Consider the following 16,391-nt stretch of genomic DNA (forward strand, 5'->3'; position numbering starts at 1 on the left):
CATATGAAGTGTATAAATTACTCTTCATCATGAATTTATTATCAGTGCTGCTGCAGCTGAAGCTGGAGCTGGTGCTGATGCTGAAGCTGCCACAGATGCACCACGGAATAACGCTGGCTCAGCATCAAGACACCCAAAAGGTGCCAAACACGCAGACCCATAGAGCCCCACCAGAGGTACGGTACAGTGAAGCAGCTGCAGCCGAGGCAACAGCCACCACACGTTCCAAGGCTGTTGACCAGAGCGTGCATTTTTCGCGCAACCAACTTGAAATTGTGTAGACTCAGCGGAAAAATATTAATTCTAATTTCGAAAGCCATCCCGGCCCCAAGGACTTTCCCTTTCTCTCTCGTTATGGAGTCTTCCCTTTGTATATGTAAATGGCTGCCGTTTAGCAACACCTTTAATTGTACCAAAAAGTGGAGGCAGACGAGTGCTTGCGAAAAGCTGAAAGATTTTCGCCAACAGCTGCCCTGTCTATTTATCTATCCATGAGTGACGCTTCCAGTGCGCCCCAACAGAGTACCGTGCTACACGACCATTTGGAGCTTTCATCAATTAGCTCCTTGAATCTGGCAAAAAAACGGCAATGGTTGAGTAGCTTTTAGTGCCGTAAGATGGCTTATGCAGAAATGCTCATTCCTTGTGTATCCTTCGGCTGTTACCTTTTCGTAAATAATGGCCAGGACTTAGGCCTCCGAAGTGCTGCAAATCTGGACACTTTTAAGGAATGTCCAAGGGATAATCCGAATTAAATGCTGCTTCTAATGTATTTTACATGTTTCTGTCATTTACGCATCTCAATAAATGCTCCTAAATGTATTCTCTCGTCTATGAAATGATATTGCAATTAATTATGCTCTAACTTTAAACTTTTCCCAGTCCCAATATATAAGTTGATCAAACATAAAGCTGCCTATCAGCATTTGTGGCAAGCATTTATGTATGAGGCCAGTTCCTAGGTTCCATCTATCTATCTATCTATCTAAACATCAATTATATTCGATGAGCCTACCATTCCGCATTTGATAATCAAATGCAAAACACATTCAATGCGGGGTAGGGCATGTGCAAACCCACATGGTTTGGGCATGCATATAATTTCCTTTCTATATTTCAAGTGGGGTGTGTTGCTGGAGCCAAGCAAAATGGTTTGTGTCTTGGCAATCTTGTTTATTATATTTCATATTTTACAACAGCCAGAAAGTGCAATAAAAAATTTAATTAAATTAGCATAATTTTTGTAGTGGAACGATTTCCAAGAGTGTTACCTTGTATGTTTTGTCCGGTTGTTAGAAACGTGTAAAAGAAAGAATATTTGAGCTTTAGAATATACATAGATAGTTCTTGAAAAGTACTTGAAGATTTCTTCAATTCAAATTTAAATCGAGCAAAAATAGGCCCATTTCTGTAGTGGAACGATTTCCAAGAGTGTTACCTTGTATGTTTTGTCCGGTTGTTAGAAACGTATAAAAGAAAGAATATTTGAGCTTTAGAATATACATAGATAGTTCTCGAAAAGCGCTTGAAAATTTCTTCAATTCAAATTGAAATCGAGCAAAAATAGGCCCATTCTACTTGATAACGATAACTGCGGACACCGCAACTCTTCACTTATACCCGATACTAAGTCAGTATGGCTCTTCTCCGGCAGACGTCGCTAATATTAAATGACACGACAAAGAGTGCGTGCGAGAGAGACAGAAAATCAGTCTGAGCGTGACGTCGGGCGCTGCGTAGCCACTGCAAATTGATTTCTTGCTTTTTGCTACAAAAATGATCCAGATTCAGCAATCTGATAGATACGGTCGTTATCTATGATTCTGCGTTTTTAGTTTTCTCGAATCTGCAATATTGTGGATGCAACAGATTTTCGTCCTTTGTGGGGGCGGAAGGGTGTGGGGCAAAATTCTGAGATATACGTTTTATAGTGAGATCTAACAGAAGTGCGGATACCAAATTTGGTTACTCTAGCCTTAATAGTCTCTGAGATTTGTGAATGCCCTAGATTTTCGTCCTTTGCGGGGGCGGAAGGGGGTGTGGCGAAATTTGGACACGAAACGGTCAAGGTCCGATATCACAGGAGTGTGGATACCAAATTTGGTTGCTCTGGCTCTTATAGGTTCTGAGATCCTTGAACTCATATTTTGCAATTGGCAAAACCGACCATGAAACCTGTGTGTTAGAGAGAGACAGAGCGAGAAAGAATGAAATTGTTTTCTTGATTCTGGCTATAGTCATTATACGATCTGGTTCAGATTTTGCACTGTAGAAGATATAGTCATCTTCTACGATTCTGCGTTTTTGGTTTTATCGTATCTTTAAAAATGTGGATGCCACAGATTTTCGTCCTTTGTGGGGGCGGAAGTGGGCGGGGCGAAGTTTTGAAATATTTTTGTAGCAGTGACATATCACAGAAGTCTGGATCCAAATCATCGTTGCTCTAGCTTTTATAGTCTTTGAGCACTAGGCGCTGAAGGGTACGGACAGACGGACAGACGGACGGACGGACGGACGGACAGACGGACAGACAGACATGGCTCAATCGACTCGGCTATTGATGCTGATCAAGAATATATATGCTTTATGGGGTCGGAAACGATTCCTTCTGGACGTTACACACATCCACTTTTACCACAAATCTAATATACCCCAATACTCATTTTGAGTATCGCGTATAAAACGGTATCTTTGATCGAGATTAATTGATCGTGAATCATGGTTCTTTCCCTCACCTTTCAATGACCGAAGTGCCTTGTGTCCCAAAACGACAATTACTCAACAGAAAGTTCAATGTTTGGATCATGTGTAAACAAGCGACTGTCAGTGTCCTGGGCGGATATTGGTATTTTAAAGCGGACAGAGCCCGCCACTTGATTAATGATGGTGGATGCCTAGGGCTTAAGTGGGTGATGGCAAAAAAATGGGTCTATCAGTTTGGGCCAAGTTTGCCCGTAAACTGTCAGCCAGGCAGTCGACCAAAAAAATTTAATTCGATAATTAAACACAGCGCGCGCGCATCGTTTTAATCTCTGCGCACATTCTGCATAATAATCACTTAATTAGGTTAACATTATTAAAAAAAAGCAAGCGGCTTCCTGTCCCGCTGTTGGTTTTGGTCCCGTATTTATCAGTCAAGCACATGCATACACCTACATACATATGGATATGTAATCATTATCAGGATGGCAGGTGTTAAAAATAATGCTCTTTTAGCGAACTATGCAGTGTACGGGTCTAGCGGACATTCAAATTCAAGTGTAACCCTTAAATAATGTCCTAGAACGCCACGGGATGGCAGAAATTAGATATGGAAAAATATAGATGCTTACGTGTATGAGCGACTGCATTCCAAAAGGGACGTGTGTGTGTGTGTGCGTCGGGTTTCTTATTGGAAGGCTCATAAATAATATTTATTGTGCTCTATGGGGCTGCTCCTCAGAGCATCCCCGTCTCCGTACGAGTGTCAGTGGGGAAAAATTCAAGTGTTTCGAATATTTTTAACAACTTTTCTTCTTCGCAACACCAACGAAAGCACACGGAAACATAGGCACACAGACTCCCGTGGAAAATGTCTTCATTGCGCTTTAATGAAATGCGTGTCAGTGTCGGTCGGGAAAGTTTGAACAGAACTGCCAGCCACTGGAGCCAGCTCCCACACACACACAAGCAAACACACATTCGGTTTGTGCTGCCCCAAGGAGGCATCCATCAACTGGAGCATCAATCACTCCATCGAGTCGGACGGCGGCCATTGTTCCAATGGCCCCACGAACACCTGACAGCAAGGGTTGTCCCCCGGAAGTCATTGGACTGGCAGCTGGCGAAAATAAATTTTTTTTCTTGGTCATGCTGTTAGGCGATGGTCCCTGAAGGTATTCCGCTGTCCCTGGTGGGATTCCCGGGAAATAATCTCGACCGTCTGTATACCGATGACCTACCAACAGTGTCGTCATGCTTTGTCGAGTACCTTCAAAATCGAAACTAAGAGCTAAGAAAGCAGTAAAACCCATCTAAAAACAATAAAATATTCCTGGAAAGCTCGGTCGATAGCCCGCTTGCACATCCATATTTAACTGAAACTCATTTGGCTTAACTTTTGTCTGGAAAACTTTGCACAGCAAAGGAAAAAAGCAGAAAAGAATTCCAAGTATATCGACTACTGGGTAAATAGAAAATTCAATTTGAAACGATTGCTTACTAGATATCGAAGGCCTGGCCTTAGCACCAGCCTTCGGCAGAACTTTCCACAGGCAATCCGCATAGCAGACGCTCCGTTCCCCATTCCCCATCCCAATCGAATTCGCATCATCCCATCACTTCCTTTTCCATCCCGATTGCCACTCAGCAAGTTGGCCACAAACAAACTTCCTGTTTCGATGGTAGCACACACGTAGCGTTATCGCCCAGCCCCCGGGCCAATATCTAAGTGGAAACACAGATCAACAGGACGACAATCAGCAGAGAAGTAGGCACAGACACACGGGCAGGGACCGGAGGAGCGGAGCAGAAAGTACAAGCAAAAACATATTCCCGTTCTCATTCCCAGGTCCAATCGCAGTACCAATCCCAGGCCTCGCACCTGAAACGTAGGCAGCTTCAGACAAGGCAAAGACAAGGCCAGAGGCCCAAAGGCATCTCTCTGTCTATCTTACAGTTCTGGTGGGGTATGGGGGGCGGCAGTGCCCCGACATGCCAGGCAGGATACAAATTGCGTGCTGCTCCTCCTCCAGCTCCTCCATATCCTTGCCGGGCACTTTGATTGGTGAGAGGCGCCTTGCAGCAAAAGGCAATGTCTATTTTTGCACGTATTACGGCCAATTGCATTTCTTGGATTGCATTTAAGCAACATTTATGCATTTTTAATGTGACAGCTAAAATGCTGAGGCGGCAGCCTACGACTCGACCTCTTTCCTGCTGACAGCTGTAGCGTGCAGGTGTGGGATAGCTGTCGTTTACCCATACTAGTATGAAGAGATTTCGTGTGCACCTCTAGCTATGCTCTGACTAAGCTCGCCGGATTGTCGGGGTTCGTTCTACTCTCTCCTATCACATACTGACACACACTCGCATAATGTTTTAGGTGCACATTTAAAAATTAAAAAAAAAGAAGAACCAAACATAAACCTAACATCAGAATCCAGGTTTAACCGGAGCAAGGAATTGGTTATGGGACTAACAAGTTGGTTGTGGAAAGTTTGGACATACTTATCAATTACTCTACTCAAATGATGAGAAACTCCGGTGTTAGTGAGAATCTCTATCTTCTCTACCCTCCCAACCTATGCTATACAGGTAACCAGACCGTATAGACCCTTGAATAACGTTAAGCAGTTATCATCCCACCACCTTGATCATGCCTTTCTGAGGACGGACTCCCGGATAAATATTGATCTAAACTAGCTTGATACCTTGTTTGCATTCCTCTTTTAGGGGTTGCTCCTCGGCCTCGACCTCTGCTGTTTGTTCTCCTTTTTTTACGTAATATGGTTGGATCTAGTTGTACCGTCCCATTGGCTTCGTTTCCCTGAACATTAGGTGGTATGGAGCCTGAACTTAGGTGTAATTCTGCTGCTAGAGTATTATTTTCGTAACGCAGCCTACCAGGTTCGCATTCCGCCTTGCACACTGGACAAGACTTTTCGCTTTTCAAGTGTTCGCATACGCACATATTATGAAATCGGTGGTGACAAGGCGTGGTAGCTATCAACTGGTCTTGCCGCAACCTCTAAGGTTTTCCCTGGCAAATAATGCAAAACGAGTCTTGGTTGATCAATGCCGAAGCTAAATTTTCATTACTACGGTGGACCGCCATGATTTGTATGAATTTCTTAATAATAATAAATTAAAAAAAATAATAATAATGAAAATAAAATTATGAAACTAATATGCAAATATGAGTTAATGAATATGAAATTTTTCTTATTTCCGTCAGTAAATAATTAATATGTTCGCCCTCTCCAGGCATGATCTAGGTGGTCTACTACTAACTGTACGTTCCATTTGAATAGTTGAGTAATTAAGTTGGGTATGTTGGCCAGTTCTATTACCAGTTTCGAAGGTATAAGTCCGGATAATGGACAGTCTCTACTTATCATAAATAGACGATCGTGATTCCTAAAATCTGTGACTTTTTCCTAACACAAACTAGAATTTGATAAGGGAATCTCTACAGCCAAGCTCGAGATAATTTAATGAATATAACTTTGAGTCGGGGTATCCGTCTTTTGAATAACTCCCGCAGTTCCCTAAGTCAAAATCTTTAGTTATCTCGTTGGTGGAGTCCTATATCGTGATATTAGCATATTGTAACTACCTATATACTGACACACACTCGCATAATGTTTTAGGTGCACATTTAAAAAATTAAAAAAAACGAGGGGGAACGTTGTGAGTTGCTGCGGACACCGCAACTCTACAGTTATACCCGATACTAAGTCAGTATGGCTCCCCTCCGACAGACATTGCTAATATTACACGATACGACAAAGAGTGCGTGCGCTACAAGTCTCTTTCGCACCTTCTTTACCTTGGTCCAGAATTGCCTTAATCGTATGGTCGAACGTTTTGGTTGATACTTTAATCCTAGCTTATCTGATTGGGAACTTTCACCATCTATATCTATCCCCTCCGTCTGGGTTTGTGCCTCTACCAGGGACCTATTAGATCGGATTTTTGGACAATCCGGGTTGGAGGTGTTTTCTTGGAAAGTTTGCTCTTTCATTCTCTCATCATTGTCGGATGCGCCAGAATGATGTTTGCGCATCCCGCTTTCGGTTTTCCGATGGGTTACATTTTTCGCACTTTGGCTTAAAAGTATTTTTCGCCCCGCAGCCATAACAGAAGACTCGGCGTTCTGCTACGCAATCTTCAAACCGATGGCCTGTTTTGTCGCAATTCCAGCAAACAAACCGCTTGCGGCGTAGTTCGGAGATACTCTCTTCTTCGAGTTCTTCTTCCCCACTCTGAATTTCTGATACGTGGGGTCTAGTTACCCGGTTTCTCTGTAGAAAGTTGCCAGCATCTTTACAGAAGTGTTCATGCTTTTTAACTTCCTCCCTCAACTCACTTCTATTCTGTATTTTGAAATGCAACAGCTCATATCGCAGAGCACTTTTCGCATTCCGCTTAAGAATATCGATCAGCTTGAGTTCGCTTATCTCATGTGAAAGTCGTGCCACTAACTTTTCAATGGCTGACTGAAAATCTTCGAAGGATTCGTTGTCCTTCTGTTGACGTTTCCGTATCATTTCCCAAAGGTCAAAATCATCTTTCTGATCGTCGAATCTTTGTCTAAACGCTGTACAGAACGACGGCCAGGAGTATTGGTGGTTTCTTCGATGAAAATCCCAGAACCAATCGCTGGCCTTGCCTGTGAAAAGCAGATGCAGATTGTCGCAAAGTAACTGATCGTCATTCCCCAGAGTCTGTCCCGTAAGGGCAAGAACGCGATATAGGAATTCTTCTACGTGCATTGCGTCTCGAGAACCATCAAATTTAAGACGCCAGCTTAGTAGAATATTTGCCGCCTTTGCCGGTGCTACATTTCCGGCTGTTTGACCACTCCTAGGAGTTCTTCCTTGGGAATCGCCTCTAACCATGTAACTATCATTGTCTACCTCTCGTCTAACATTACTGTGTGACTCTGAGGGACCTCCGTTACCCGTAGTAGCGGCTGTGGCTAAATTCATATTGGAAAACTGGGCCTGTTTAGTTTGTTCGATGGAAGCTTTTATGAACGAACTAAGGTTTTCCATCATAGATTTCTCCTGGTTTTGCATGACCGAATGGATGTAATTCGTAAGGTTTTCAGGTTGAGCGTTACTAGGTGACCTATTTCCGTTGCTACTAACCGACTGTCGACTCTCGGATATGCAACCTGAAGTCAAGCTAAGGAGCTAATGTACTCCATCGTCAACTGATTTAGCTGCGCCAGCGACACCCAATAATGAACTCGAATTGATTGCATTATTGTTGGATTCTTCCGGAGGCGCAGTCCTACTCAGCCTGGCTGACATGTCTCTCGACCACGTCAATAGAGGATCGTAGTTACTCGTTGATGTAACACACGCCCCTTTTTCCTCTAGATTTCATGTGCCAGGCTAAAACCATTCTCTTTCGTCACACGATGTATAAAGTTTTATGGTTAGTTATGTAACCCAGCCAACATAATGGTTTTTGGAAACTAATGGGTATGAGAGCAAGATTAATTGTTCTTGAGATTACAAAGCAGTACACTCTAGTACGCTCACGTGCATATATACTCGTATTAAATATCTTTTCTTTTCCTTAGAAGTATACACCAACGTCATCATTGAGCTCAACGATCACGGATGGAGTAAACGGTACTAGCCTACCAAAAGCGCTGTGAGTTTGTAAATAAGAACAAGTGCATATATGCACTGAGCTGGGAAGTAACCTGCGTGTTACATATATTTTTCTATTGATATCACCTCTATATATCCGTAACCATAATGTATTGGTACCTCTCACCCCTTTAGAATCTGTTTCCCATATATGATGGTCATTTTTAAATCTTTATTTTTCCTAATATTTCTTTTCAATTCTTTACATATATATTAAGCTATCGAGACACAGCAAAAAAATGAATTTAGTTATAAGTTAAGAAAACCCCCCTTCAAGAATTTAATTATATGATTAGGGATTTATTGAAATATATATATAATGATATTGATTTTGAAGTACAACCATAATATGTTCTAAATTCAGGAGTCCGTCCTCAGAAAGGCATGATCAAGGTGGTGGGATGATAACTGTTTAACGTTATTCAAGGGTCTATACGGTCAGGTTACCTGTATAGCATAGGTTGGGAGGGTAGAGAAGATAGAGATTCTCACTAACACCGGAGTTTCTCATCATTTGAGTAGAGTAATTGATAAGTATGTCCACACTTTCCACAACCAACTTGTTAGTCCCATAACCAATTCCTTGCTCCGGTTAAACCTGGATTCTGTTGTTAGTTTTATGTTTGGTTCTTCTTTTTTTTTTAATTTTTTTAAATGTGCACCTAAAACATTATGCGAGTGTGTGTCAGTATGTGATAGGAGAGAGCAGAACGAACCCCGACAATTCGGCGAGCTTAGTCAGAGCATAGCTAGAGGTGCACACGAAATCTCTTCATACTAGTATGGGTAAACGACAGCTATCCCACACCTGCACGCTACACAGCATGTGTTCACCTGCCTCGGGACTTGCCCCATCTTGTGCCCCCAGAACCAGACATAGCCTGGATGTCAAAGGTAAGAATGTGCAAGGCCAGACCTGTCGAAAAAGTTTCACACTCGTGTCCCAGACCCTTAAAATAAATCATTGGATAATGTGCCTGGGATTTCCGTTGGCGCCAGCACATCCTGTGAGATATATTGGATGATACTTGAATATGAGCTCAAGCTCTAAATCTATATACAGATCTAACAAAATTGTATAAATGTTTCCAGATAACCAGATACTTCTATACTTCCGGGGGGGTGGTGCCTGAAACTTCCCACATTTCGGGACAAAAAATGTGGAACTTTAAAGATTAACTTGACCAGGCAGCAGCTGCTACGATTACCATTCACCGACTCAGCCCCTACTTCAGCCCGTTTCCCATCGGACCCATGTATTAATGGGCCGCTTCGGGCCACACACAAATGAGGACCTGGCCACAGTAGAGTGCCAACTAGGCGCGTGCATAACCATTGCAATTTTGTATGCTTTCCAACCTCCCTGGAAGCCAATCGTGTTCCCTTTGAATGGCCAATGCCACGGAACCACCGCAAAAAGCAACGGTCTAATATTGGTCCAGTGGCATGGACACCGGGGTCAAAATCCGATGGATGCCACTACACCACAGCCACAGCCCCAGTCAGAGCCAGAGCCAGAGCCGTGGAATGGACCCATACCTATCCCCATGCAATCGCCTGTAAGTACGAGTATGCAATGGTTTTTGTGTGCCGTCGCCAATTGCAATGGCAGCAGCAGCTATAGTACAAGTACAACTTTGGTGTTTATTAGCATGATTAACCCAGCCACATTGCCGCACAAATTGCAGGCGCGTTGCATTTGGGTCAGCGGGAAGTGGATAGTGAAGGTGCCTTGCTTTGCCACTATGCCGGAGCTAGATGCAGATGCAGAGCAGCTGCAGATGTCAGGGAGAGCGAGAGAGAATTTTGTAATTTGATTTCAACGTCGTCGCCGCAGTTTGTTGACCATTTGCGGGTTAGCGGGCTTGTTTGCGTTCTGGCATGACATTTTCTGCGTACACTGGACAAAACAAAGCATCTGGAACACAAATATACTTTCATCTGAAAATCTTGATTTGTCCTCCGCTTGTTGGGGAAGTGTTTACATTCCACTTTCAATACAAGAATGCAGAAATTGCAGGGCTTAAAGGCAAGCAAATTAGTTTGAAAAGCACATCGGTGAGAACCCAGAGAGACCCACACACGAGAATGAAATAAGCCAGAAGAGGAGAGGAGCGGTGCGGTGGCTATGGTGTATTGTCGCAATTGGCTTGCTTCGTTCCATTTCCGGTTAACCACATCCTGCGTAATAAGCGGCACTTCCGCTCCGCAATGGACTTAAACTGTTGTGTTTCTGGCGTACTCTATGTAGTTGCTGATGCTGCTTCTGGCATTGTTTTCCCGGCCGGTCCTGTTTTTATTGTGAGTCAAATTTTCGTTTGCCAAAAGACAGGGGAACGAGCTTTGCTGTCCTTGCTATTGCTTTGACCAGGATGCTGCCACTTCCGAAGAGAGAGAGAACGAGAGACAGACATACAAGGCGAGGCAGGAGGCAGTCTCAGAAGTTTTTGCGCTTTGCATGTGACTGGCACGTTTATGGCCCATTTTCCAGGAGCCCTCTCCCGCACACCCAAGTCCTTGGTCCTGCGACTGCCACTGCCATCCTGAATGGAGCTGCATTTTTATTTGCATTTCAGTTGGATGTTGTGCTGCTGTAATGGTCTGTGTACGACGTGGCACTTGCTTTCGGAAATTGAAGGAGTGTTTTCTGGAGATTTCGCCGAGAAACAATAGCAGGAGAGAGGTAGTTGTTTACTGAAGTCATCGGATGGTTACGTTCAATGAATTCAATTCCATTCCACAGACCCCCACCCTGCCAGAGTTTACATCTCCAGCCATTACCATATTGGGGCTACATCGCCCACAAATTCGGAGAGAAGAAGGCCCGTTAAATAATGGCAAATTGCATTGTAATTGCGTTGCAAGTTTGCGGCACTCGGGAGAGCTGTGGCAGGGATGCGGTGCAGCAGGGAAAGATGCTTGAGGTGGCGGCTATTATAATAGAATTAAGCAGTTTGCTGCGTGCCTCTGTGGGGCACAGTGGCACGAAACGATAAGTGGAGAGTCCAACAATGGAGCAGAAGAACCCTTTGAATATTCCCTCAATACCTCTTTGAGGAACAGGTATGTCTCTCTATTTGATCCCCCAAAAGGATGCTTGTTCCACTGTCCTGGCTGAAGGACGTCTGTTCGGGCTGCTGATGTGGCTGCAACGCGGTTTTCACTTGTGCGTGCTGCCACTGCCACTGCCATTACCGATGCCGATGCCACTGCTTGTTGCCCGCCCCGTCAAGGGCATTAGCATTCATGTGCGTGTCTCCCAATCCATGTCTTGCAGGCTGGCATGCAGGTGGGTTGAGGGACGGTGCCTGCCAAAAAAGTAACCCCCCAAAGCCATTGCAGCTGCAGCCGAGGATGGGACAACGTTGGGGTTAACTGGCATTAATGTAGGAAACGAAGGAAAGAGAGAGACACGAAGCGGTCGTGTTTTCGTCGTGTCGTCGGGATAGAGCAGTAATCGGCTCTGAGAGAGCCGATAGCAAGAGAGAGAGATAGTCAGTTGTCAGTTCAGCCACGCATCAGACGTACACGCATATAATTATTCACAAACATACATGTAAAACTTGGAGCTGTTATAATTTTAAGTCCAACATACTTATCAAATAAATGTTACTCGTTGCCATCAAGCAACTTAAACTACTACAAATTGGGGGCTCGTCCGAAAATAAGCCCAAGACAACAACATTTGCAAGTGAGATTTGTGCGTGTATTTGGAAATTTTGGCGAACACGAGGCTAGAGCTACAAGGAGACAAGCGTCACAGAGACGACAATCTGAGCGCGTTCGTTCCAAAGAGAGCAGAAGCGACAAAACTACGGCAGACGGCAGCAAACACAGCAAGAATCAAAACCTTCGTTGTTGTTGTTGTGCATTGCGTCTGAGAGGCTAGAGCTACAAGGAGACAAGCGGCACAGAGACGACAATCTGAGCGCGTTCGTTCCAAAGAGAGCAGAAGCGACAAAACTACGGCAGACGGCAGCAAACACAGCAAGAATCAAAACCTTCGTTGTTGTTGTTGTGCATTGCGTCTGAGAGGCTAGAGCTACAAGGAGACAAGCGGCACAGAGACGACAATCTGAGCGCGTTCGTTCCAAAGAGAGCAGAAGCGACAAAACGACGGCAGACGGCAGCAAACACAGCAAGAATCAAAACCTTCGTTGTTGTTGTTGTGCATTGCGTCTGAGAGGCTAGAGCTACAAGGAGACAAGCGGCACAGAGACGACAATCTGAGCGCGTTCGTTCCAAAGAGAGCAGAAGCGACAAAACGACGGCAGACGGCAGCAAACACAGCAAGAATCAAAACCTTCGTTGTTGTTGTTGTGCATTGCGTCTGAGAGGCTAGAGCTACAAGGAGACAAGCGGCACAGAGACGACAATCTGAGTGCGTTCGTTCCAAAGGAAGCAGAAGCGACAAAACGACGGCAGCAAACAGCAAGAATCAAAGAACATTGATTGTTGTTGTGTTGCACTGCGTCGGACGAAGACTACAACTACAAGAAAAGACAAGCAGCAGTTCATTTTGTAACAGCAGAAGCAGCGACGATTCGGGAAGCGACAACGAGTTATCGGCGAACGGCGAGAGCAAGGCAAGGCAACAAAGAGAGGACGGCAACAGCGACATCGACAGGCAAGCGAGATCTGGATGTGGTGGTGTGTGTGCGTCAAATTTGGAGTCTGGAAAGTTCTGCGCAGAAGCGAGAGTTAACAAGGGTAAACCCATAGTAAGGTGAGCGTTAACAGAGAAGCGATCGTTAACAGTGACGACTTTAAAGGCGTTTTCGGAGTCGATGTTAACTGGAAAATTGTTAACAGGCCAGCAGTAATAAGGTTGTTTAAGTTGATTTAATTACATTTTCTTAGATATAAGCTAATATCAATTATTTTGTATTTAAATCGTCACGATGCAAGTTGAAGAGATAATGACACTGAGAGTCGCACATTTGCGAGAGAAGTTAAGAGAGCTTGCGTTGCAGACGACGGGACGAAAGCGCGATTTGCAAGATAGACTATTAATACATCACGGCTTTCCAGTTGAGGATGAAGAAGAGTCAGAGAATGAGTCCGTAGTAACAGCAGTGGATGATACCGTAGCAGTTCAACCAGGTACGCGACAGGCAGAGTATAAATCTTGGTTTACGCTAAAAGACGTGGAAGGTAGTGTGTCACAATTTTCTGGTTCTAATAACCCCGACATCAATCAATGGATAGAGGAATTAGAAGAATGCGCAGCTACTGTTCAATGGAGTCAATTACAATTATTCATTTATGCCAAGCAGTTGTTAGTTGGTGCAACAAAATCTTTCGTTCGTAGTTTGCGTGATATTCGTAACTGGAATTCGTTGATGGCAGCTCTGTTGGATGAGTTTAGTGTTAAACTGTCGTCCGTAGAAGTACATAGAATGTTGCAAAAGCGCCAGCAGAAAAAAGGAGAGTCGTTGCATGAGTTTTTGTATGCGTTAATGGAGATAGCCAAGCCAATTAAACTAGATGATGAGAGTTTAATCGAATATTTTGTGGATGGTATACCAGACGCTAGGGCAAGTAAGGCAATGCTGTACCAAGCTAGAAACTTAAAGGAGCTTAAATTTCAGATCGATGTTTACCAGAAAGCTAGAGGCGGATCCAAGCCGATGAGTAAGAATTGGCCGCTGAGTAATAAAAGTGAGAGTTCGGTGAAAGGGTCGATGGCAGAGAATTTTAGGAAATGTTTTAAGTGTGGAGACAAATCGCATTTGAGGAAAGATTGTCCCAAAAATGATTTTTGTTGTTTCAAATGTGGCCAACCAGGACACCGTGCTGCAAGCTGTAATGTCAAGGTCGAAACCAGACAAGAAAAGAGATCGAATACGAACATTATTCGAGATAAGAAAGTCGTCAATAAGCCGTCAGGTATTTTCACTCCATCAGGTTTGGAATTAAAGGATATTAAGTACGCGAATTTGGTATTCCAAGGTTTGATTGATACTGGAGCAGATTTGTGTTTAATTCGCAGGAGGGTATTTTTGAAATTTGGAAATCTTGAACTGATCGGCGAGGAGAAATGTTTAACAGGTATTGGAGATAGTCAAGTTGTAACTTTTGGTAGCTTTTCGATACCAGTGAAAATCGATGAGATTGGAATGGAGGTAGAATTTCATGTCATTCCAGACGAGGATATTGGTTTTGAAGCCATTTTAGGAAGGACTATTCTGGATCATGTGGACATGCAAGTTTCTAAGACAGGAACAAGATTTGTTCGTAGAGTTTGTGGCGAGGATAAAGATAAGAAACTTGATCAGGTAGCATCGTCCTCATGCGTGGAATTGTTTAATGAATATAAAGGCATTTGCATGTCAAGTATTGACGAAGTTGAGAAGGAGTTTTCAATTGATGTTGGTCATCTCAGTGAAGTACATGCTAGAGAGGTTAGGGGTATGGTAGGAAAGTACCAACCTCAGAGAAATGTAGAAGCGCCGATAAAAATGAAAATTGTATTAGTGGATGAGATACCAGTTTTCCAGCATCCGAGACGATTACCGTTGTGTGAACAGGAAATCGTGGACAAGCAAGTGGAAGAGTGGCTGGCTCAGAAGATTATAAAGCCAAGTACATCGGAGAATGCATCACCAGTAGTGTTGGTACCGAAAAAGAACGGTAGCAAGAGACTATGCTGTGATTACCGAAAGCTGAATGAGAAAATAGTTCGCGATAACTTTCCAATGTCCCATATGGATACAGTGTTGGAGAAACTGCAGGGTGCAAAGTATTTCACCACGTTGGATTTAACGAATGGTTTTTTCCATGTGCCTGTAGAAGTCGAGTCTCAAAAATATACGTCTTTTGTGACTCAGAATGGTCAGTTCGAATTTTTATATGTACCATTTGGAATTTCAAATTCTCCAGCGGTGTTTACCAGACTTATAATGGCTGTGTTGAAGAGGTCGTTAAGTGTTTGGAAATTCAGGGGACTAGTTTTGGTAATCCGAACAGAATAGTGACGGATAGGGGTGCAGCGTTTATGTCCAATTTGTTTCGTGAATATTGTGAGAGAGAGAAAATACAGCATTTAATGATTGCCACAGGCGTTCCACGTGGGAATGGTCAAGTCGAAAGGATGCACAAGATAGTGGTGCCTATGTTGTCGAAATTGTGTCAGGGTAATTCCGGTAGTTGGTATAAGCATCTAGGAAAAGTACAGCAAATGATCAACAGTGTTGAGCCGCGAAGTACCAAGGTAACACCTTTCAAGATATTGACTGGGCTAGACATGCGTATAGGAATGGATCCAAAAATAAAAGAAATATTGGAAGAATCTCTTATCGAAGAGTTGAACAAGGACCGCGAAAAAATTAGAAAGGAAGTAGTTGAAAACATTGCACGGTTACAGCAGGAAAACAAGAAGAGTTTTGACTTAAAAAGGAAACTAGATAGACAGTATGAGGTTAATGAGCTAGTAGCTATCAAGCGTACTCAGTATGGTACTGGATTAAAGCTAAAAGGAAAGTATCTAGGGCCGTATAAGGTGGTTAGGGTAAAGAATCATGGAAGGTACGAAGTCGAGAAGATTGGGGATACTGAGGGTCCCTATAAGACCTCTACAGTTTCAGAATATATGAAACCTTGGCTAGACCCATCCGAGGCGAATGGTCCGTCAGGACAGCCGAATGTAGGAAACGAAGGAAAGAGAGAGACACGAAGCGGTCGTGTTTTCGTCGTGTCGTCGGGATAGAGCAGTAATCGGCTCTGAGAGAGCCGATAGCAAGAGAGAGAGATAGTCAGTTGTCAGTTCAGCCACGCATCAGACGTACACGCATATAATTATTCACAAACATACTTGTAAAACTTGGAGCTGTTATAATTTTAAGTCCAACATACTTATCAAATAAATGTTACTCGTTGCCATCAAGCAACTTAAACTACTACATTAATGTCAGGCAGGGCAGCCATTCTGTAGCTCCCGTAGGCGCACTCCTTGCAAGAAGTCGGTGGCCAAACCACTTGGAAAATTGTTGAAATGCCTTTATCGGTCGGAGAGCCCGGGCGGCG

Source organism: Drosophila miranda, assembly GCF_003369915.1.
Source record: "Drosophila miranda strain MSH22 chromosome Y unlocalized genomic scaffold, D.miranda_PacBio2.1 Contig_Y2_pilon, whole genome shotgun sequence".
NCBI lineage: Eukaryota > Metazoa > Arthropoda > Insecta > Diptera > Drosophilidae > Drosophila > Drosophila miranda.